Here is a 24939-nt window from a genome sequence, read left to right as displayed (position 1 = left end):
TGGAAACAGAGCATCTCTGTTAACATTCTGTTGTATTTTCTCCAGTATTGTTCTTTTTCCCTACGCCTGTATGTTTTAATGGGCTACGATGTTGAAATATTAACAATGTTTTGCCGTCCAGAACTTCATTTTCCCTGACAGCCCTTCTATTCAGGCGGAGTTGCTCTGAATTTATCGCCTCGGTGAAGGGAAGAAAGAAAAGGAAGCTTCTTTTAGCTTTTGAGTGCTTGAATACCTCAGGGCGTGAACCTAGCCCTGAGAGAATAAATAATGAGGGTGGAAAAGTAGAAAAGTGCCCCCCCCCCCCCGCCCCGCCCCTGGGCTCAGAGAGGAAGCTTCTGCATCGCCCTCACCCAAGGACAGGACCCCGCGTAGCTTTGTGGGATCAAGAGCAGAGGGGGTGTCTGGCTTCAGAGTGGAGACTGGAGAAGCAGTGGGCCTGGAGATGCTCTATGCTGGGTCTGGGCCGCGGGGGTCGGGAGGGGTTAGTGTGACGTGGAGGTGGGGGAACATTTTCCAGATGTCTGAGGGGGAGTGGGAGAGAGAGAAGTGAGGGAGAGAGAGAGCCTCCTCAGAACGAAAGAGGAACAACTGCAGCAGAGACTGGTAAGGACGAGAGACAGGACCCAACGGCATCTCAAGAGATGCCAGCTAGGACCGATGATGTCAAGGACTCAGTGTCCTCTTGCCTCCTGGCATTATGCAAACTCCATGGAACTTAACCCCACCCTGGACGAAAGCTGGGAAAAACCAGACGGGGCTGAATTGCTTCCACCTGGCACAAAGGGAGCTTAAAATAAAACGGTAAATGGAGTTATACGAAGTAAAGTTAACGTCTCTTCTCCATACCTCAATTTGTGCTCTTAAATGCTCTGCTCTTGGACAAACAGACATAAACCAATAGCCTTTCTCCATTCTAGCAAAAGAGTGGAGAAAACAGAAATAGTGACGGGGAAAATATTCCCAGCATAATAGCAATAAAAAGAAAATGCTTAGAAATGAATTTAACTAGAAAGGCACAGGACATCTATGAACAAACTGATAAAGTCTTATGAAGGATCTAAAACGAAATGCGAACAAATTGAAAGCTGTGACCCTGGGTGGAAAGATTTCATGTAATTAAAACGTCAATTTTCTCCTAACCAGTTATAAGTATAATGAAATTCTATTAACTCTGGACTTTAAAAAACTTGGCTAACATAAAGATCATATGCAAGAATAAATGCTTGAGAATAGTCGAGAAAAGTGTGAAAATGAAGAGTAATGGAAAGGGGACTTATGTTACCAGATATCAGAATATACTGTTAAACTACAATATCAATATAATTTTACCATGGGGATTGACAAGTAGATACATATATTGGTTGGATCAAATAGAGAATCCATAAATATATATCATTGTAAGTGAGAATTTAATAAATGACAAAGATGATATTTAATTCAATGGAAAATGTATTAAGTGCCTTGGTATAATTATCTATCCATCAGGAAGCAAGTAAATCTTTATGTCTCTCTCTCTCTCTCTCTCCCTCTCTCCCTCTCTCTGCCTCTTGTATTTGCCTTCTTAAAACTTGAAGTATGGCCGACACACCATGGTCCATTAGTGTTAGGTTTACCACACAGTGATTCAACAGCTCCCTACATTATGCTATGCTCACCACAAATGCAGCTACCATCTGTTACCTTCTCTCTTTTTTTAACCATAGACTTTATTTTTTACAGCAGTTTTAGATTTATAGCAAGACTGAGTGGAAAGTCCGGAGATTTCCTATATATTCCCTGCCCCCTCACATTCATAAGTTACTCCTGTTATCAATGTCCTCCCCTGTACCTTTGTTACAACTGATGAACCTACCTGGACGCATCATTGGCACCCAAGGTCCGCAGTTTACGTTAGGGTCCACTCATGAGCGGTACATTCTATGAGTTTGGACAAATGTATACATCCACCATTAGAATATAACACAAGGCATTTTCACTGTCCTCAGAATCCTCTGTGCTCTGCCTCTTCATCCCTCCCTCCTCTTTAATCCCTGGTAACCACCGATGTTTTTACTGTGTCCATGTTTTTGCCCTTTCCAGAATGTTATGTACAGTAAAACCTTGGTTTGTGAGCATAGTTTGTTCTGGAAACATGCTTGTAATCCAAAGCACTTGTAGATCAAAGTGAATTTCCCCATAAGAAATAATGGAAACTCAGATTATTTGTTCCACAACCTAAAAATATTCATATAAAAATAATTACAAAGCTGTAATATAATACAAAATAATAGAGAAAATACAAAATATAAAGAAAAATAAACAAATTAACCCACACATACCTTTGAACACCTTCATGGCTGGTGTGAGGGAGACAAGAGAGAGGAGGGTTACTGTGTAGGACGATTTTCATATCACTAAGAGAATCACTGCTATCTGTTGGCTCAATGGAATCTTTTTCGTTTTGTGCAACTTTACAAAGGAACCTATCTAATGACCTGGAATGAAGCAAAGCATTCCTAAGCTTACTCTTGTATGAAAAAGCAAAGGACTGTCCATAGGTGCTTTGAAGTGACCAAAAATACAGTAGTGTCCGTTGTGGGCACGTTCCAACGTTCCGAAACATCACTGATTTCTGCCTGAGACCGAGCATCTGAGCATGGGAGATGATCACCCACAATCCTGCAGTGAAAAAGAGAGAGAGAGTGAGAGAACCACTGGCTCAGTTGTGATCATGTGATGTTCAGCGTCACATACTACTTGACTGCAAGACATCACTCGTTTATCAAGTTAAAATGTATTAGAAATGTTTGCTCATCCTGTGGAACACTCAAGTTACCCGCAATCCAAGGCTCTGTTGTAGTTGGGATCATTATAGAGTTTGTGGCCTTTTCAGATGGGTTTCTTTCAACTACTAATTTGCCTTTAGGGTTCTGCCATGTCTTTTCATGGCTTGACAGCTTCTTTCTTTTTAGCACTGAATAGTATTCTTTCGTCTGATGTAACACAGTTTATTTATCCATTTACCTACTGAAGGACATCTTGATTACTTCTGAATCTCGGCAGTTATGAATAAAGCTGATATAAACACACTTATGTGCAGGCTTTTGTGTGCATCTTGTCAATTTCTTATTAAAATACATCAAACTTACCGAAAAGCATACAAATCATAGGCTACACAGTGAACTCATCTATTTAACCTGTACACAGATCAAGAAACGGAACATGACCAGCAATGCCACAAGGTCGCTTGTGACACATTCTAAGAGTAACCTCTATCCTGACTTACAACACCAGAAATTAGTTGTGCTGATTTTTGATATTTATACAAATGGAATCATACTGTATGTTCTCTTCTACGTCTGGCTCTTTTTTCAATTAAAAAATGCATTAATTGCATGAATTACCACAATTACTAATGTGGTAATTACCACTATTACTATTATATGAATAGTAACTCATATAATTACTGGTAATTGCCCTTGACGGGCATTAGGTGTTTTTCCTACCAGTTTTGGCTATCATGGAGTGCTGTGAATATTCTCGCACTTATCTCTTGAGGACCGTATCTTTGTATTTCTGTTGGCTACTTACTTGCGAGCAGACCTGCTAGATCATAGGGATGTACGTATGTTCGGCTTCCGTGGATTTTGCTGAGTAATTTTCCAAAGTGGTTGTACCAGCTTACATTTGGCGCTGCTGGTGGTAGAGGGTAGTTTCTTACGCAGTAAAGAAAATATGGAACTATAAAAGAGAAAAAGACACAGATGTATTTGAAATATATAAAAAATGAAAAACTTTAGGAGGACAAAAGATACCATAAACAAACATCAGATTAGAAAAATATTGGCAAGACAGAAGACAACAAGGATTAACATATATACTACAAACCGCTCCTATAAATTGGCAAGAAAAAGACAAACAACCAAAAATTATGCAAAGACTATATGAATAGAAACTCACAGAAGATCAACTGCAAACATGTGAAAATGTGCTCAAAATCATGAGCAGTCAGAGAAATGCAAAAATGCGATTTTTAAAAAGTAACACGTATATCGCTTTATGCCCATAAATTTGCAAAAATTAAAAAGAAGGCAAAGTAATGGCAAAACGTTGATAATTGCCAAAGCTGGGTTGTGAGTATTTGGGGGTTCACTATATTGTTCTATTTTTTTTCGAGATGTTTGAAAATGCCCGTAATAAAAAGACATAAAAAGCCTAAACAAATTTAAAAAAGAAGGCTAAGCCTATTACTGCCAGGGACCTGGGAACAAGCATACTCTCACATGGGGCTGGTGGAAATGGAAATCTTTTCGGACTTTTGTGAATGCAATCTGAAAACTATTTAGAATAAAAAGTGCAGGGGCGCCTGGGTGGTTCAGTCTGTTGAGCATCTGACTTCAGCTCAGGTCACAATCTCTCATGATTCGTGGGTTCAAGCCCCACATGGGGTTCTGTGCTGACAGCTCAGAGCCTGGAGCCTGCTTTGGATTGTGTCTCCCTCTCTCTCTGCCCCTCCCCCCCCCCCCCCCCCCCCGCGCGCGCGCGCTCTCTCTCTCTCTCTTAATGTTTAACAAACATTAAAAAATAAAAAAGTAAATAAAAGAATAAAAAATGCATGACCGCCTTGGCCTGGAAAACCCTCTCTGGGGGATCTTCCTCATGGAAATAAAATATTTTTTTTAAGTTTATTTATTCCGAGAAAGAGACAGAGAATGAACAGGGGAGGGGCAGAGAAAGAGAGGGGGACAGAGGATCCGAAGTGGGTTCAATGCTCACAGCAGAGAGCTGGATGTGGGGCTTTAACTCATGAACTGTAAGATCATGATCTGAGCCAAAGTCAGACGCTTAACTGCCTGAGCCACCCAGGCGCCCCCAAGATAAAATATTTTGTATTAAAAAATACATCGAGACATATATCTTAAAAGGCTTATAATGGTAAAGGTGTAAGGATGTTTATTGCAGCATTGTGCTCTGTGCAAGCAAGTAGAAACAAAGCACGGACCCTCCAACTGAGAAACGGCTGAACTAATTATAGAACATCCACCCATTAGGGTGATATGCAGCCACTAAAAATAATAGAGTATATTTGTTAATTTGGAAAGATTTTTATGTTATATTAAGAATAGCAAGATACAGAAAACAGCATTATAGGAACCTATTTCTGTAAAACCGTGTGTGTGTCTGTGTGTGTGTATGTAAATTATTTTATACAAGCATGGACAGAACTACAGAATGCAATATATTGGTTTGTTGACAAAGATTCTATGATAGGCTGAAGCATGTATATCTGTATATTATACTAACCAATGGGTAAAAGTGGCAAAAAGGAAAAAATGTAAAAGCTTCTCCCCCCAAATCGTTTGTCTATTTAAAAAAAATTGTTTCCCCTCCCCCGTTCATGCTCTGTCTCTCTCTGTCCCCAAAAAATAAATAAACGTTAAAAAAAAATTTTTTTTTTCAACGTTTATTTATTTTTGGGACAGAGACAGAGCATGAACGGGGGAGGGGCAGAGAGAGAGGGAGACACAGAATTGGAAACAGGTTCCAGGCTCTGAGCCATCAGCCCAGAGCCGACGCAGGGATCGAACTCACGGACCGCGAGATCGTGACCTGGCTGAAGTCGGAGGCTTAACCGACTGCGCCACCCAGGCGCCCCTGTCTATTCTATTTATGAAAAAGTCAATGTATATATGTGAGGTGTGTATGCATTCATGTGCATATAAGTCCTTGCCCAAGCAAAGTAGCTGTTTATATACCATGCCGAGCAGTGTTAATCCCCATATTTCCATATGCTGTCAGTTCAGCCTGTAACATCTCAGCAAAATAGAAGTCCTCCCCTCATTCCCTGAGTATAAAGATAATCACTGGTAACAATATACATGACTTCTTGCTTCGCATATATGATCTTACTTAATCCATTAACCTACTGGCAAGGAGAGTTTTATTGTTCCCATTCTATAGATAAGCAAAGTTTCAGAGAAGTTAAGGTATTTGTCCGAGTTTACAAAACTAGTAAGTGAAGAGGCAGTGATTGAAACCTATGTAGCTCTGAGTCCCAGAACGTAACCTCTGTGTTGTACTTTCCTCTATGTTTCCCTTGATGTGTTTTTCAGGGGGTTCACCTTGTCTGGATAAAGGAGTCACGGGGACAGCCGCGCCTGTTATGGTCTGGGCAGAAGCAGGCCTCATTGCTCATCGCCCAGCTAGCTCCCAGGCAGACCACACTAGGGTTTGAGGTCAAAGCCCCCGCTGGGATTCCTCTGCCCAAATTTGGTTCCCCTATTTCCCCTGGGAAACTTGTGGCCCCAGATCTCCTCTGGGGACTCACTCATGCTCAGATAGCGTGCTCGGTTATTTCTCTATCTTCTCCCACCCTGGCACGAGTAACCCACGGCTTACAGCGGAGAGAGAGAGAGGCGAGTAAGCTCCCAGAACCGGATTTGGGAGGAACATTTCCCCAGTCCTGTGGGAGCCTTCCGTTTTTGCCTCAGGAGAGGCCTCTATCGGTAGCACTTCAAACTGCAGGTTTGTGATTCCATTTGTATGACCTGCAAAGAGGCACAGTAATCCGTGCTGTTGAAGTCAGGGGATTGGCTACCCACCAAGGGAGCGGAGGAAAAGAGACTAGTGACAGCGAGGAACCTCGAGGTCTGCTTGAGGGGATCTGGTTATGTTGTGTTTCTCACTGTGGGTGCTGATTGTAGGGCATTTCTTTCTTTCTTTTCTTCTTTTTTTTAAATTTTTAATGTTTATTTCTATTTGAGAGGGGGAGACAGAGAGAGGCAGAGAGAGGGGGAGACACAGAATCCGAAGCAGGCTCCAGGCCCCAAGCTGTCAGCACAGAGCCCAACGCGGGGCTTGAACTCACGAACTGCTAGATCATGACATCAGCCAAAGTCCCACGCTTAACCTACTGAACCACCCAGGCACTTCTGTAGAACGCTTCTTCATGTATATTTCATCGGTGTGCTGGAGTGGTTCACGAGAGCCCATTGTTACATTTCCCAGAATTTTGTGAGCGCCAGTTCATCACGACCATCATCAAAAATTGAATTACATAAACCCACAATTAAATACATTACATTTAAGGCAGATGTAATAAAGACTCAAAACTCATCACTTCCTAATGATTTTAGGAAGTGACTTTAATCACTTCTCTCCGCTCTTGCGATGATTCACATCCATGGTCTCTGCACGATGCAAGTCCGATGTAATGGTTGCTTCTGCACCCTGGGTGACATGACATCAGCAGCTTGAAATCGGTCATAGTGGCAGAATTTACACCATGGGAGCCAGCAGATGCTGCAAAGTGGGGGTTGATTTATCGTGTTGTTGATTGCCTAGCTTGAAGAAAGTGAAGGGAATGCTAATAATGCAGATTACATTTAAAAGTGTTTTGTGTCTGGGAATGCTATAAAAGAAGTCAGGGAGACATTCTTCCAGTCTTGGAAACCTGTGATCTGGTTGGGCAAAGACAGTGTTCACATCATGGAAGAATGAGTGAAGTTCCAAAATACGTCTTTACTGTGTTATTTTTCACTTCCCTGTTGTTAATGTAAATTAAAAATATCAACCAATGTGCACTTCAGAACCGCATTTGGAAAGCTGGTTGTCAAAAGTTTACCAGGACCCGGCTGGTTATATTTATGTAAAAGGTTAAAAACAAGCAGAGAAGTCGACCTACGGATCTGTGTGCCTTTATGGTAAAAGAGTGATGGGTCTCACATATAGTAGTTTGGTTTCATTTTCTTCATAAAATATAAGAACATTGGGAAAGAAAAGTTAATTTCCCCCCAAACCAAACCTAGATGGAAGCCATGGGCTCACCCATCTTGGAAGCCTTTGGAAACAACTGTGAAGAGGCACCTGTCAGGTCCTTACCTGAGTGTGGGCTTCTCTTAGAGCTCACTGGTAAGTAGTTCTTGGACCACGTCCACGATAGTTCTTATAGTTAAGTGTTCATGTCCACTGGATGGATGACAAGAGGCTTGGTTTTCAGTGTTTCCGTTACCGTGAGAAAGGATGAAGGGGAATGCCGGCCTGTAGGGGAGTCCAAGACCCCTTTCCACCCACATCTTCCACATGAAAAGGTTTTGAAGTTCCAGCTTTGGCCTCATCACTTTGCCTTTGTTTTTTTCTCATTGGTGGCTTTGAATGGTTCTTCTGGTCTCCGTTGAGGCGGGTGTAGTAGTAAAAAGATCTGGAGCTGCTTCCTGGTGTGTACGTGTGTGTGTGTATGCATGTGAGTGTGTATATGGGTGTGTGTGTGTTTGAGTGTGTTTAAGTGTGTGCGCATGTGTGAGTGTGTGGTATATGCATGCATGTATGTGTATGTATGGGTAGTGTGTGTGTGTGTGTGTGTGTGTGTGTGAGTATGTGTGTGTGTGCAAGTGTGTGGTTTAGAAGAGTTTGTTTTTAGATGGATTCCAGTCATTTGCCTCTGGAGTCATCCTTCCTCATCATTAAAATCCGGAGCTTGAGGGGCGCCTGTGTGGCTCAGTCAGTTAAGTGACCCACTCTTGGTTTCTGCTCAGGTCTTGATCTCACAGTTTGTGAGTTCAAGTCCCGCATTGGGCTCTGTACTGACAGTGTGGAGCCTGCTTGGGGTTCTCTCTCCCTCTCTCTCTGCCCCTCCCCCGCTCGCTCACGCGCGCGCTCTCTCTCTCAAAATAAATAAATAAACGTAAAAAAAAAAAAGAAAAAAGAAAATCCTGAGCACGAAGGTAAGGGTGGCTATAAAACCTACTTACAGCAGGGGGCAGCAGAGTGCAGCAGTTAAATATGTGGCATTGTACTGGCTTCAACCAATCTTTCCCACTCACTTGTGATTACACGCCTCTCAGCCTGAAAATTTTTGAACACTCACCCTCAACTGTATGTAGAACTATTGATAAATTACATACATAATTCCTAATTCCCGTCCTGAATAATAGATATATTTGTTAAAAACTATAACAAATTGAAATTAAAAATTGAGGAGATAGTGGGGCACCTGGGTGGCTCAGTTGGTCAAGCGTCTGAATCTGGCTCAGATCATGATCTCGCAGTTTGTGGGTTTGCACCCCACCTTGGGTTCTCTGCTGTCAGTGCAGAGCCTGCTTGGGACCCTTTGTGTCCCTCTCTCTTTCCCTCTTCCCCACTTGTGTCTCTCTCTCCTTCTCTCTCAAAACTAAATAACATTAAACAACAACAACAACAACAACAACAACAACAACAACAACTGAGGAGGGGCACCTGGATGGCTCAGTCGGTTAAGCGCCTAATTTCGGGAGATCAGGTTATAATCTCCCAGGTTTGTGGGTTCCTGCCCCGTGTTGGGCTCTGTGCTGACAGCTCAGAGCCTGGAGCCTGCTTTAGATTCTGTGTCTCCCTCTCTCTCTCTCTCTGCCCCTCCCCTGCTCATGCTCTGTCTCTCAAAAATAAATAAAGGTCAAAAAATCATTTAAAAAATAGAGGAAATGGTGACATTAACTTTAAAAAATGCGTTGTTGAGGTGTGATCAACCATGAACTGCACATATTAAAAAAGTACACAATTTAATACATTTTGACATGCGTTTACGCCTATAAAACCATCATGCAATCAAGATAGTGAACATATCCAGCATGCACAAAAGCTTCCTAGTACCCCTTTGTAATTGCTTCTTCCCACACTTCCTGCCCCACCCCCACCCCCACCAACCACCGAGCTGCTTTCTGTCACTATAGATTAGCTTGCATTTTGTGGAGTTTTATGAAAGTGGCATCAGATGAGATGTACCTTTTTGGGGGGAGGGGAGTCTGGCTCCTTTTACTCAGCATAATTATTTTGATATGATACCCATAGATAGTCATGGATGAAAAGCATTAGGGTTGACATATACTTTTAAAATCAGATTTTGTTAATAAAATGCTTTCTACTCTCAGACTGTGGAGCTTTGGCTTTATATTCTGGATGTTAGACTTTATTTTCTTTTACACTGAACTAAACAATTATTATAATTCAATTTTTGAATAGGGAATAAATTCACATGGTCTAAAACCTAACCAGATGAGGGGTGCCTGGCTGGCTCAGTTGGTGGAGTGTGTGACTCTGGATCCTGGAGTTATGAGTTCAAGCTCCACATTGCGTATAGAGATTACTTGAAAAGAATAAATAAAAGGAGGAGACAAGATGGCAGAACAGCATGGAAGTTTTTTTGCATCTCGCATACATGGAATACAGCCAGATCAACACTAAACCATCCTGCACACCTAGAAAACTGATCTGAGGATTAACACAACAATCTGCACAACCTGAACCACAGAACTCAGCAGGTACGCAGTGCTGTAAGGTGAACTGGGGGAGAGAGAAGCCTCAGAAAACAGGGAGCTGTTTTAACATGCAGAGAGAGGATGGAGATGGAGGGTGGGGGAAGAGTGTGGGAAAAGCACCCCCACCCAAAGCAGCTGGAGAGAAAGTAGAAAAGTGGAAAAAGCTGCAGGGACTGAACTAAAAAGGGAGAAAGGAGAAAGGAGAGGGTTTAAGTTCCATTAAGACTCTATAAACAGGGGAGGGCAGAGTCTGAAACTCCTCAGATCGATACCTGGTGGTGCTCTGGTGGGAAGGGTGAATCCCCAGGGGCAGAGTAGAGTCCGGGGGTCTTTGGGCCACATGGGGAGAAGCGGTTCCCCTGCTGAGAGGACACCTGGTAGAGGCTGTGTGGATCTCCCAAAGGCAAGGCCCCAGCAGACCCTGGAGAACAACCACATTCGCTGGTGCTGGAACAAGGATGTTGAGAACGAAGCCTGGTGCCAGACGCGTGTTGTGATCTTCCATAATTCCTAAACCGCTGCTGCTACACGATTGCGTGAACTTTCTCTGGGGCGGGCTTGCACCCGGCCGCAGTCTCTGGGCCTCGGCAGCAGCACGCCTTCCTGTAAACGTTCCTGGGTGCAGCTGGCACCTGGCCATTGCTTGGTGAGACCCTCCACAGAGGGGCAGAACGGGTCAAAGCCACAGTTCCTCAAAAGTGAGGGGTTGGGAAACACAGCTGCATCTGATATAAAACTCAGGAGGGAGATTCTGCCTGGGGCTTGGTCACAGATGGTATAAAAGCGGGGAGTGGGAAGCCGAAAACAAAGGACGGGTGTGCGATTGCTGATCGGGGAGAACAGAGTTCTGACACTGGAGACTGGGTGGCTGGGTGACACCATTTTCACTGCTCCCGCGCATGCGCATATGCACCTACAGGTGCTCCAACCATCCATCCCAGTAAGCTAAGCAGCGCCATCTAGGGGAGAACAGAGCCATTACACTAAGCCCCGCCAACTGGGTCAACCTCGCTCTTCAGGAACACAAGTCTCTCCGCCTGCTTAGTTTATGGACTGTAGAGCGCTTCACAGTTTGACTTCTAGGGAAAACGAAGTAATTTCAATCGTATTTCACTCTGTTTGCTGGTCCATCTATTAAATCTTCTTTTTTTTCCTTTTTCTCTTTTTCATTTCTTTTTCTTGAATACAGAAAGAAAAAATATTTTTACTTTCAATTTTTATTCAAAATATTTTTCTTTAATTTTTTTCTACTATATTTTTTATGCATGTGTAAATTTTTTTCAAATCCTATTTTACTTCCATCATTTCATTTTATTCTATTTCAGTGTATTCATTTACTCACATTTTCAAACAATTTCCTTTTTTTTCTTCTTTCCCCTTTTTTCTCTAATCTATCATGCCCCTTTCAACACCCAGACCAAAACACATCTAGGATCTAGCATCATTTATTTGATTTTTTGTGTGTGTTTGTTTTTAATTTTTAAATTTTAATATATTTTTTAATTTTAATTTTTTTTTACCTCATTAATTCCTTTTCTCACTTGAAAATGATGAAATTAAGGAATTCATCCAAAAGGAAGAGCAGGAAGAAACGACAGCCAGGGACTTGACCAACACAGATACAAGCAATATGTCTAAACCAGAATTTAGAATCATGATAATAAGAATACAGTTGTAGTCAAAAATAGATTAGAATCCCTTCCTGCAGATATAAAAGAAACAAAAGCTAGTCAGGATGAAATACAAAATGTTATAACGGAGCTACAATCTCGAATGGATGCCATGGCAGCTAGGATGGGTGAGGCAGAGCAGAGAATCAGTGATATAGAAGACAAACTTACAGAGAATAATGAAGCAGAAAAAATAGGGAGACTAAGGCAAAACAGCACAATTTAAGAATTAGAGAAATCAGTGACTCATTAAAAAGGAACAGCATCAGAATCATAGGGGTCCCAGAAGATGAAGAGAGAGAAAAAGGGGTAGAGGGCTATGTGAGCAAATCATAGCGGAGAACTTTCCTAACCTGGGGAAAGACACAGACATCAAACTCCAGGAAGCACAGAGGACCCCCATTAGATTCAGCAAAAACCGACCATCAACAAGGTATATCATAGTCAAATTCACAAAATACTCAGACAAGGAAAGAATCATGAAAGCAGTGAGGGAAAAAAAGTCCTTAACCAACAAGGGAAGACAGATCAGGTTTGCAGCAGACCTCTTCACAGAAATTTGGCAGGCCAGAAAGGAGTGGCAGGATATATTCAATGTGCTGAATGCAGCCAAGAATTCTTTATCCAGCAAGGCTGTCACTCAAAAGAGAAGGAGACATAAAAAGTTTCCCAGACAAACAAAAATGAAAGGAGTTTGTGACCACTAAACCAGTCTTGCAAGAAATTTTAAGGGGGACTCTCTGAGGGGAGAAAAGGTGAAAAAAACAAATAAAGACCTAAAGCAACAAAGACTAGAAAGGCCCAGAGAACACCACCAGAAACTCCAAGTCTACAAGCAACATAATGGCAATAAATTCATATCTTTCAGTACTTACTTAAAATGTCAATGGACTCAATGCTCCAATCAAAAGACATAGGGCAACAGAATGGATAAGAAAACAAGGTCCATCTATGTGTTGTTTACAAGAGACCCACTTTAGATCTAAAGACAACTTCAGTTTGAAAGGAAGGGGATGGAGAACTATCTATAGGGCTACTGGTCAACAAAAGAGAGCCGGAGTAGGCATAATTATATCAGACAACGTAGACTTTAAAATAAAGACTGTATCAAGAGATGCAGAAGGGCATTATATCATAATCAAGGGGTGTATCCACCAAGAAGACCTAACAACTGTAAACATTTATGTGCCAAATGTGAGAGCACCCAAATATATAAATTGATTAATCACAACATAAAGAAACTAATTGATAATAATACCAGAGTAGTGGGGGACTTCAACACCCCACTTACAGCAATGGACAGATCATCTAATCAGAAAATCAACACAGAAACAATGACTTTGAATGACACACTGGACCAGATGGACTTAACAGATCATCCAAAAGCAGCGGAATATATATTCTTCTCCAATGCACATGGAACATTCTCCAGAATAGACCACATACTGGGACACAAATCACCCCTCAACAAGTACAAAAAGATCGAGATCATACCGTGCATATTTTCAGACCACAACGCTATGAAACTTGAAATCAACCACAAGAAAAAATTTGGAAAGGTAACAGAGACTAAAGAACATCCTACTAAAGAATGAATGGGCTAACCAAGCAGTTAAAGAGGAAATTAAACAGTACATGGAAACCAATGAAAATGATAACACCACAACCCAAAACCTTTGGGACACAGCAAAGGCGGTCATAAGAGGAAAGTATATGGCAATCCAGGCCTTCCTAAAGAAGGAAGAAAGGTCTCAGATACACAACCTAACCTTACACCTTAAAGAGCTGGAAAAAGAACAGTAATTAAACCCCAAACCAGCAGAAGACAGGAAATAATAAAGATTAGAGTAGAAATTAATGCTATTGAAACAACAACAAAAAAAACCCAGGAGAACAGATCAATGAAACCAGAAGCTGGTTCTTTGAAAGAATTAACAAAATTGATAAGCCCCTAGCCAGTTGGATCAAAAAGAAAAAGGAAAGGACCCAAATAAATAAAATCAAGAATGAAACAGGAGAGATCGCAACCAACACACTAGAAACAAAAACAATAATAAGAGAATATTATGAGCAAATATATGCCAATAAAATGGGCAATCTGGAAGAAATGGACAAATTCCTAGAAACATATACACTACCAAAACTGAAGCAGGAAGAAATAGAAAATTTGAACAGACCCATAACCAGTATAGAAATCAAATTAGTAACTAAAAAACTCCCAAAAAACAAGAGTCCAGGGCCAGATGGCTTTCCAGGGTAATTCTACCAAACATTTAAAGAAGAGTTAACACCTATTCTCTTGAAGCTGTTCCAAAACATAGAAATGGAAGGAAAACTTCCAAACTCTTTTTATGAAGCCAGCATTACCTTGATTCCAAAACCAGACATTGACCCCACTAAAAAGGAGAACTATAGACCAATTTCCTTGATGAACATGGATGCAAAAATCCTCAATAAGATATTAGCCAACCAGATCCAACAATACATTAAAAAAAATATTCACGGGGCGCCTGGGTGGCACAGTCGGTTAAGCGTCTGACTTCAGCCAGGTCACGATCTCACGGTCCGTGAGTTCGAGCCCCGCGTCGGGCTCTGGGCTGATGGCTCAGAGCCTGGAGCCTGTTTCCGATTTTGTGTCTCCCTCTCTCTCTGACCCTCGCCCGTTCATGCTCTGTCTCTCTCTGTCCCAAAGATGGATAAACGTTGAAAAAAAAAAATATTCACTACAACCAAGTGGGATTTATACCTGGGATGCAGGGCTGGTTCAATATCTGAGAAACAATTAACGTGATTCATCACATCAGTAAAAGAAAGGACAAGAGCCATATGATCCTCTCAATAGATGCAGAGAAAGCATTTGACAATATACAGCATCCTTTCTTGATAAAAACCCTCAAGAAAGTACGGATAGAAGGATAACACCTCTAGATCATAAAAGCCATATATGAAAGGCCCAATTCTAATATCATCCTTAGTGGGAAAAACTGAGAGGTTTCCCCCTAAGGTCAGGAACAAGACAGGGATATCCACTCTCGCCACTGTTATTCAACATAGTATTGGAAGTCTTAGCCTCAGCAATCAGACAACACAAAGAAATAAAAGGCATCCACATTGGCCAGGAGGAGGTCAAACTTTCACCCTTTGCATTTGACATGATACTCTATATGGAAAACTCAAAAGATTCCACAAAAAAAACCTGCTAGAACTGATTCATGAACTCAGCAAAGTCGCAGGATATGAAATCAATGCACAGAAATCGGTTGCATTCCTATACACCAACAATGAAGCAACAGAAAGAAATCAAGGAATCGATCCCATTTACAGTTGCACCAAAAACCATAAAATACCTAGGAAGACATCTAACCGAAGAGGTGAAAAATCTATACACTGAAAAGTATAGAAAGCTTATGAAAGAAATTGAAGAAGACACAAAAAAATGGAAAAAGATTCCATGCTCATGGATAGGAAGAACAAATATTGTTAAAATGTCAATACTACCCAAAACAATCTACGTATTCAATGCAATCCCTATCAAAATAGCAGCAAAATTCTTCATAGAGCTAGAACAAACAATCCTACAATTTGTATGGAACCAGAAAAGACCCCGAATAGCCAAAGTAATCTTGAAAAAGAAAACCAAAGCAGGAGGCATCGCATCCCAGACTTCAAGCTGTACTACAAAGCTGTAATCATCAGGACAGTATGGTACTGGCACAAGAACAGACGCTCAGATCAATGGAACAGAATAGAGAACCCAGAAAGGGACCCACAAACAGATGGCCAACTAATCTTTGACAAAGCAGGAAAGAATATCTAGTGGAATAAAGACAGTCTCTTCAGCAAGTGGTGCTGGGAAAACTGGATGGCGACATGCAGAAATGAACCTGGACCAGTTTCTTACACTAGACACCAAAATAAACTCAACATGGATGAAAGACCTAAATGTAAGACAGGAAGCCGTCAAAATCCTAGAGGAGAAAGCAGGCAAAAACCTCTTTGGTCTTGGCCACAGAAACTTCTTACTGAACATGTCTGAGCATCCAGATGGCCAATAGACACATGAAAAAATGCTTGACGTCACTCATCATCTGGGAAATACAAATCAAAACCACAATGGGATACCACCTCACACCTGTCACAATGGTTAACACAAACAATTCAGGCAACAACAGATGTTGGCAAGGTTGTGGAGAAAGTGGATCTCTTTTGCACTGCTATTGAGAATGCAAACTGGTGCAGCCACTCTGGAAAAACAGTATGGAGGTTTCTCAAAAAATTAAAAATAGAAGTACTTTACGACCCAACAATTGCACTACTAGGCATTTATCCATGGGATACAGGTGTGCTGTTTCGAAGGGGCACATGCATCCAATGTTTATAGCAACACTATCGACAATAGCCAAAGTATGGAAAGAGCCCAAATGTCCATTGATGGATGAATGGATAAAGAAGATGTGGTATATATATATAATGGAGTATTGCTTGGCAATCAAAAAGAAAGAAATGTTGCCATTTGGAACTATGTGAATGGAACTAGAGGGTATTATGCTAAGGGAAATTAGTTAGAGAAAGACAAACATCATATGACTTCACTCATATGAGGGATTTAAGACACAGAATAGATTAACATAAGGGAAGGGAAGCCAAAATAATATAAAAACAGGAAGGAGACAAAACATAAGAGGCTCGTAAATATAGAGGATAAACAGAGGGTTGCTGGAGAGGTTGTGGTGGGGGGGATGGGGTAAATGGGTAAGGGGCATTAAGGAATCTACTCCTGAAATCATTGTGCACTATATGCTAACTAACTTGAATGCAAATTTAAAAACAAAAATAAATAAGTAAAAAAGAGTCAATAAAATTAGGGGCGCCTGAGTGGCTCAGTCGGTTAAGAGTCTAACTCTTGGTTTCAGCTCAGGTTATGATCTCGTCGTCCATGGGTTTGAGCCCTGTGTCAGGCTCCATGCTGACAGTGTGGGGCCTGCTTGGGGTTCTTTCTCCCTCTCTCTCTGCCAGTCACCTGCTTGTGTTTTCTTTCTCTCTCAAAATAAATAAATAAACTTTAAAAATAAATAAATACACTATTTAAAAAAAAAAAACCAAAACCTAACCAGATGAAAAAGTATAAAGTGAAATTTCCCCTTCACCTGCTGTGACCCACCCATCCAAGTTGTACTGTGCCCTCCCACCTTCCAGGCAACTACTTCTATTGGTTTCTTAGGTATCTTCAAGGTGTATTTATGCAAATATGAATATATATCTGTACATATTTTTTGTGTTCTCTCAACTTCTTACAGAAAAGATCGCATGTTTTCTCACACTGATACACACTGTGCTGTGCTTTACTTTTTTCATTTGATATATCTTGGCGACCTGTCCATATCACTTTGTAGGAAGTGTTCCTTTTTTTAATTTACAAATTTTTTTTATAGCTTCACTGTGTTTCATGGCTTCGTACTTTAACCCGATGGACACTTGGGTGGTTTCCAGGGTTTTGCTGGAAAAAAACGCTGCATCAAATAACCTTACCTCCATGCCATTTTACAAGCGCCCAAGTGTCTCTGTAACATGAATTCTTAGGAGATGAACTGCTGGGCCAGGGTATACACATTTATAATGTTGATAGATGGTGCCTGTGTGACCTCTGCAGGGGTTAGGCCAATTAACACACCTTCTCGTAATGGATGAGTATGCCTATTTCTCTATAGTCTCCACAGTGTTTACCCAACTTTTGGATTTTTTCCAATCTCAAAAATAAAAAATAGTATCTGCGTGTAGTTTTAAGTGGCATTTGTCTTCATAAGACTACAGTTCAATTGGATGCTTAGTTTTTAAAAGTCTTGCTAATTGTGAGGATTTCATAACATCATTACCTAGTATCTCAAGGCCCGAAACATGCAAACCGCCTGGCTTCTGTAGTTTTCTTGAGCTTTCCATGAGAACGGAGATGTTTACAAGTGTTTAGATTTTGACCCACTGCTTGTATCAGACCTGTGTTTTAACTGTTTTGACTCCAATTACATACCCAGAAATGAGGAAAACTAATAGTTTGAATTCTGTTGTCAGGAGATGAGGTAGAGCATCTGTCAAAGGGTGTACAGAGATTTTTCTTTCATGATCTCATTATCTGACATAAGTTATTCAGTTAGATGTATTGGTTACCATGCAAGTTTGTAGATACAAAGCCACATATACTGTGTTTCGTGGTTAATGGATAACTTTCCCTGCACTTGCTTTTTGAATTACATATTGACTTAAGAACTCAATTTCTTGCCTACAAGTGGTCTATTGTCCTGGATGACAGTGTCTGTTTGCCTTAACTCTTACCATGTAAGAATTACACGGTAGGATGAGACAGTATGCTAAATTCTTTGCTTCATGCCTTCCAGTGCCAAGGGAGGAATTGCTAGTTTATCTGCATGAGGCCAAGTGGCTATGTATGTCTGCTGTGGCCTCTTCTGATTTAGGGAGAGCAAAGTTGGCGTGAAAAATGCTTTGGGGATGCATGCCTCACCTGTAATTCCTACTTTGGAATAGCTCTTAGAGTCCCCGCAAAAGGTGTGGACCTAGGAAGTCATGTTTGCCTCAAAGTGACCAAGACTCCTTGGCCTCAGAATGGACCAGGCATGCATGCCTGACCCCAGCGATGTCAATAGATCTATTCACCTTAAAATCTGAATTGATGGAAGGAGACTTCGGGAAGCCCTGGAACTATGAGATACCGTGAGATCCAGGCCAGAGCTGGTGCCGTGGAACACACAGTCAACGGCAAGTCTAAATTAGGGAGCAGACAGGCACCGGGAGCCTTTTAGAGGATGCTCACCTGCAGAAGGAGAGAGGAATACCCAGAAAGAGAAAAGCAGAGGTGGAGGATGGTCTGCCCCCAAAGGGAGCCAGGTAGCTGCCTACTCTCTGTTTCCATGAGATTCCTCTGATCCTGACACTAATACTCCTTTTCTTTACTTATTTAATGCCATTCCACAAATCCTGAGCACTTGGATTATAAATATATGGGCCGCTTATACATTGGTGACGGAAGCATAAAATCATACACAGAAGTGCAGGGAATACAGTCTACTGAAACACAGTTAGGCTGTATCTCCTCGGGTTAAATATTCACATGTTCTGTGACGGAGTGGTTTCACTCTTTCTGCACCAGGAAAAACTCCTACCCAGGAAAAACTCCTGAACAATGGACAGAGTGGTTCGTATCAGCATTGCTTTCCAGACCCGAAATCCGGATGCCCCTCGGGGGGAGAGCGGATGAATCAACTGTGCTATAATCACACCGTGAGTACCGACAGCAGCCCACACCATGAATTTCAAGGACCTGCCACGACACCCCCGAACGTCAGTGGCGTGACATGAAGTGAAAAAGCACAAGGCTGGGACCGTGTTTGTTTCGTTCTCGGCTCTGACCCTCTCGTCCGGGACTGGCCTGCGCAGTAACTATTGCTCACGTGAACCAGTAGGAGGAACAGAGCTTGTGTGGGGGAATTGTTGATTAAACCCCGGAGACACAGTGGCCTCTTCTCCCTGCCCTCTCATTGGCCCCACCCACTTGTTCCTTTCCTTCCTGCTCCTCACCTCCTTCCTCCCCACCTCCCCATAGATGACCCAGCACTAGTTTTTAGATTTGCTGTAATTTTTCACTGACTCTAGACCCTTGAACTCTGATTTCAATAGCCTGAGGTTGGGCCCCTGGCATCTGGCATTAAAAAAAATACTAGGTGATTCCAATGTGTGGCCAGGTCACACGTTTCCTTTCCTGGGGGTGTCGCTGTGTTGTTGTTTGTTTGTTTTTATATGAGCATGTGTTGAAACCTCAGCAAATGAGAACTAAGGGGAAGTCTGCTGGGAAAGGCTCTGAGACAGATTCCTTTCTCCTACGAGGCACCCCCATGTACATACATATATGTGTCTAAGCAACTCTGGGTGATTCATGTGAAGGAGGGGGCAACACTGGTTGCCGCTAGGAATGATTGCAGGACAGGGGCTATCAGGAGAAGCCTCATTATTGTCCAGGAATGCCAGTGTTGCCCCAGTTGCCTCCAACCCTTGGGGTGCCCGAAGACTATGGGGTTCAGTGGAGAGACGGGGAGAATGGCCTCAGCCTAGCTCCGAGCCACACCTCCCGGCTGGGTTCCATACAGCCTGAGCTCAGAGGTGCAGGAAGTTGCCCCCGCTCTGGGGACACCACATCCTGTATCTGCCTGTCGACTGAAGGCATCATCTACCCTCTCCATTGTCTCTCTCTCTCCTCCAGTCGTACCTCCCCCTTGCCCTGCTCACTTCTCTGTTCCATAAGTTTCCTGTCTTAGCCCCGTTCCCCGGAGGCAGAACCAGAGACAGGGATTCCTGTTTGTGTGATTCGTTAAGAAAGTGAGGGAAGCAGAATAGGGCAGAGAATAAAAGTCAAGACAAGACTATGGTCTCAGCTGGGGCACCTGGGCAGCTCAGGTTAAGTGTCCGACTTTGACTCACGTCATGATCTTGTGGTCAGTGTGTTCGAGTCCTGTGTAGGGCTCTGTGCTGACAGCTCAGAGCCTGGAGCCTGCTTTGGATTCTGTGTCTCCCTCTCTCTGCCCCTCCCCTGCTCGTGTTCTGTCTCTCTCTCTCAAAAATAAACATTAAAAAAAAAAAAAAAAAAGGAGAATGTGGTCTCAGCTGAAGGCCAGCTTCTTTCTGATCCTACAAAAAAAAAAAAAAAAAAAAAAGCAGCTCTGGAGCACAAATTCAGCACAAAGCAAATTCCACCTTGAGGCAAAGGGGTGGTGGGGCTGTGTGCCAATGGCTGAACTTGGCCTCTGGAGTGTGTGTGTATAACCTCTCAGGAGGCATGGCTTTTTTCTGAGTAAGGGCAGTTTTCAGGAAAGGGGGCATCATGAGTTATGAGCTGGTACTCACAGCAGCTGGGGACAGGTTAAGGCCATCTGAGTAGGACACAAAGAGAAATCTGTGTGGCTCTCCCTTCACAGATGCAAAAAGGCAGATAGGGAGGGGTGTGTGTGTGAGTGTGTGTGTGAAATTGAGAGAGACAGAGAGACAGAGAGACAGAATCCTTTCCCAGTCTGAGAGGCTGAGGGGAAGGACATTCTCTTAAATTCTTTTTTTTTTTTTTAAGTTTATTTATTTTGAGACAGAGAGCGAGAGAGCAGTAAGAGCGAGGGAAGGGCAGAGAGAGAGGGAGAAGGAGAATCCCGAGCAGGTTCCTCACTGTCAGCACACAGAGTCCGACAAGGGGGTCGATTTCACAAACAGTGAGACCATGACCTGAGCTGAAGTCTAGAGCCTGACACTTAATCAACTGAGCCACCCAGGTGCTCTAATTCTTTTTTTTTAATAGCAACTTTACTGGGGTATTAATTCACATACTACATAATCTATCCATGTGAAGTATACTATTGAGTGTTTTTTAGTTTATTCAGAGTTGTGAGACCATCACTGCCATCAGTTTTAAAACTTTTCATCACCCACCCCAACAAGATGTCCTCTACCTTCTATCGGTCACTCCCCATCTCCCACTAGCCTCTCCCCCTTGGACAGCCCAGCCACCCCCCCCCCCCATGGAACCACCAATCTACTTTCTCTATGGATTTGCCTATTCTTAATGTTACATATAAATGGAATCATACAGCATGTGGTCCTTTGCGTTTAGCTTTTCTCACTTAGCTTGTTTCCAACGTTCATCCATGTTATAGCATGTACTGATACTTCCTTTCTTTTCATTGCTGAGTTGTAAACCATTGTGTGGATACACCATGTTTTATCCGTTCATCAGCTGTTTCCCTCTTTTGGTTTTCTGTGAATATAGATTTTCATTTCTATATACCCAAGAGAGACACTGCTGTCTCAGCCAGATTACTCTTACACCATCCTGTAATGACTCCTGATGTCAAGCTCTCCAGAATTGTACTACGTCATACCCCTTCCCAAACTCGATTCTTCAGCCTTCTCGCCCGAAAACCAGTGTGGCTTTAGTTCTGAGATTCCCTCCCCAGATGGACAAACTTGTCCCAAGGTCTGCGAGAATGATGGCTTGGTACTGGTGAGTTAAAGCCAGTTCTTCCCATTGCCATCCATTGGCTTCAAGATCCTCCAGACAATATGCCCCACTGGGTTCTTGTTTATGCTAGTCATTGTGCCCAATTCTCCTTTTCCTGGAGAGCTCTGAAGAGAAAGCATATTGGTCTTTTAGTGAAGCAGATCTGTGGAGAATGCAGAATTATAATCTAGAGCAGATTAGCAAACAATGGCCTTGTGGGTCAATCCCAGACAGAGGCCGGTTTCTGTATGGCCCACAAGCTAAGAATAGTTTTCACATTTTTGGGTTTTTTTTGGTTTGTTTTATTAAAAAAATTTTAATGCTTATGTATTTTTGAGAGAGACAGTATGAGCAGGGGAGGTGCAGGGGAGAGAGAAGGAGACAGAGGCTCCAAAGCAGGCTCTGCACTGACAGCAGAGAGCCTGATGTGGGGCTCAAACTCACAAACCACGAGATCATGCCCTGAACTGGAGTCGGATGTCCAAGGGACTGAGCCACCCAGGTGCCTGGTTTTCACATTTTTAGATGGCTGGAAAGAAAAGAATAATGCTTTGTGCCCCAAGGAAATTATATGAGTTTCAAATTTTAGTGTCCATAAGTGAAGTTTTATTAGAACACAGACAAGTCTAGGGTGCCTGGTTGGCTCAGTCAGTTAAGTGTCTGACTTCAGCGCAGGTCACGATCTTGAGGTTCGTGAGTTCAAGCCTCACATCAGACCCTGTGCTGACAGCTCAGAGCCTGGAGCCTGCTTCAGATTCTGTGTCTCCCTCCCTCTCTCTCTCTCTGCCCCTCCCCTGCTAATGCTCTGTCTCTCTCTCAAAAATGAATAAACATTAAAAAAAATTTTTTTTTAAAGAACACAGGTCTATTTGCTCAAGTAAAGTCTATGGCTGCTTTTGCCCTACAATTCTGCAGATGAAATTCTCCCCAGAGCATCTCTCCTTTAATTTTATTTTTTTAAGGTTTTATTTTTTAAGTAATCTCTATACCCAACGTGGGGCTCAAACTCACAACCCCAAGATCAAGAGTCACATGCTCCACCATCTCCCCTTTAAGTGCTCCCCCTCAAAAGATGTTGCCAGGTATACAGTGAAGTTGATTTAAACTCTACTCATGTGCATGAAGCACGAACGGGTCCTAGCATATAGTGTTTTCCTCTAGGCTTGTGATGATAGTGTGTGGATGGGAGTTGTTAATTACTCTCTGGCCTAACTTACCTTAGGGGAGTGCTGACTCAGAGATTAAGGCTGGAGAAGCTCTTTCCAAGATCAACATCCCACACTGGCCTGAGTTGATTATTACAGATCCCAGGGACTCTCAGCCCCTCCTGGGTTCAGGACCTAACCCGAACTGCACTCACAGCCTCACTCACAGCTGTGGACAGGAGGGGTTGCTGGGCTTCATTAGGGAGCAGTGTGGTTTCCCGAACGCTTCAGTCCTTGGGGGACATCTGGAAGGGAATCAGGCCTTCCTTATGCCAGTTGTTCAGTCCTTGGGGTATCTGAAAGAGAAGTAAGCACTTCTTAGATCAATATTTTCAAGGCCGAGCTGATCCAAGCAGAGGCACGGAGGCTTTGACTAGAGATTCACTATTTTTCCAGCTTCTCTCTCTCCAGGGTGGCTATGAACTTGAACCCTTATAATAAATGGCTTATATATTTTTTCCTCTTGGAAATTTGTGTAAATGTGTGATTATGATGGGGGAAGATGGGAAAATGATAGATTTAAACCTGGACACCTGTGGGGCCCATTCTTTTACAGCTGAGTTTCTCAACCTTTTGTTCACTACTGCCCTCACTTAAGGAGCATTTTTAGACTATTTTTCCTAATCGTGAAATTTTAATGCTATGAAATTTTAATACCACAGATACACTATATATCTATTTATGCACTATATGCACATTTGTGTTTTATACATAAAAAGAATAGGATTTTTTGCCCCTTTGAGGGGATATGTGCCCTGCCGAGGACACATGATTTACAAATAGTTCATAACCACCCCCCTGGCAGCCTCCATTGTGTAAAAGCGGGAAGCAGGCAGTCTAGCAGGTGCTTTTAGGAGTGTGAGCTTATCATGTACACTGTGTTTCACAAAGTGCTTGGCTCATGGTGAGTACTAGAAAAAAGAGAGCCTTTGTTGTTGTTACCATGATTATTACATTAAGCTTGGTCACGGTGATGTTTGTAACCTCCTCACTGGACTGTGGATTCCCATGGTGTTTGAGGGCTGGCCGAGGTCCAAGGCCTTCCAGCCTGGAACTTCTACCAGGGGCACCATGGGATACATGAGGACGTGAACCAAGCCAGGTGGAGACTGTGCCCAGTGGACAGGCTGAGATGCCCCAATTACACATGGGACCTGTGCTCCAGGTACAGCCAAGGTAAGGGGGTCTAGTGGCTTCTTAAACTTCTGATTTCTCAGAAGCTGGGAACTGGATTTCTGGTTAAAGCTCCTGATTTTTAAGCAGTGACTCCATTAAGCATCAACAATTACGCTGTGTCGACAGAACAGAAGAGGTGCAACGCAGTCACACTGGCTTGTCCAGGGTTAACCGCATAGCTGAGGCCCCCATCCAGTCCTTCCACATCCAGTGATCTTCCCACTCAAACCAGCTCCCCTCATCCGCTCACGACCCTTCCCACTCCACTCTTCTTCGGGGGTCCTTCAATGTCTCTTCTGCCCGGCCCTCCTGCCCAGGGAAGGGGCCCCTAGCTGGGACTGGGACAAATGGGTCCAGCTCCCCTCCCCACCCCCCGGCCCCCTTCCCAGAAGGACGTGGATTCTGTCTGTGGATGATAAGGTCGGAACCCCCAGCCTTACTCACCGGGAGCTGTGAGTGGGGGCCCTGCCCGGGGGACTCGCGTCGCGTGTCCCGCGGCGTGAGAACGCAGAGCTGGCCTGGCGGCCGTGGGGCAGGCGGGGCCCTGGCGACCTCACCACCTCGGGATG

At 42.9% G+C, this 24939-nt stretch overlaps 1 long non-coding RNA gene across 2 annotated transcripts; it reads right to left on the bottom strand.

The window, feature by feature from the left end:
* Positions 1-443: 443 nt before the first annotated feature.
* LOC147573064 (uncharacterized) lies at positions 444-24939 on the bottom strand. Of its 2 annotated transcripts, XR_015245657.1 has the most exons (4): positions 24815-24939; positions 23207-23490; positions 3574-3723; positions 444-2661 (listed from the first exon to the last, which is right to left on the bottom strand). It is a non-coding gene; the product is annotated as an uncharacterized LOC147573064 (long non-coding RNA). The 2 variants fall into 2 exon arrangements; XR_015245658.1 differs by lacking the exons at positions 444-2661; positions 3574-3723 and adding an exon at positions 21524-22152.

The sequence above is a fragment of the Puma concolor genome, chromosome E3 (assembly GCF_028749965.1).
Source record: "Puma concolor isolate L17-30 chromosome E3, mPumCon1.1.hap2, whole genome shotgun sequence".
NCBI lineage: Eukaryota > Metazoa > Chordata > Mammalia > Carnivora > Felidae > Puma > Puma concolor.
The sequence above is the reverse complement of the archived record's forward strand: the minus strand, read 5'-3'. Positions and strand labels throughout refer to the sequence as shown.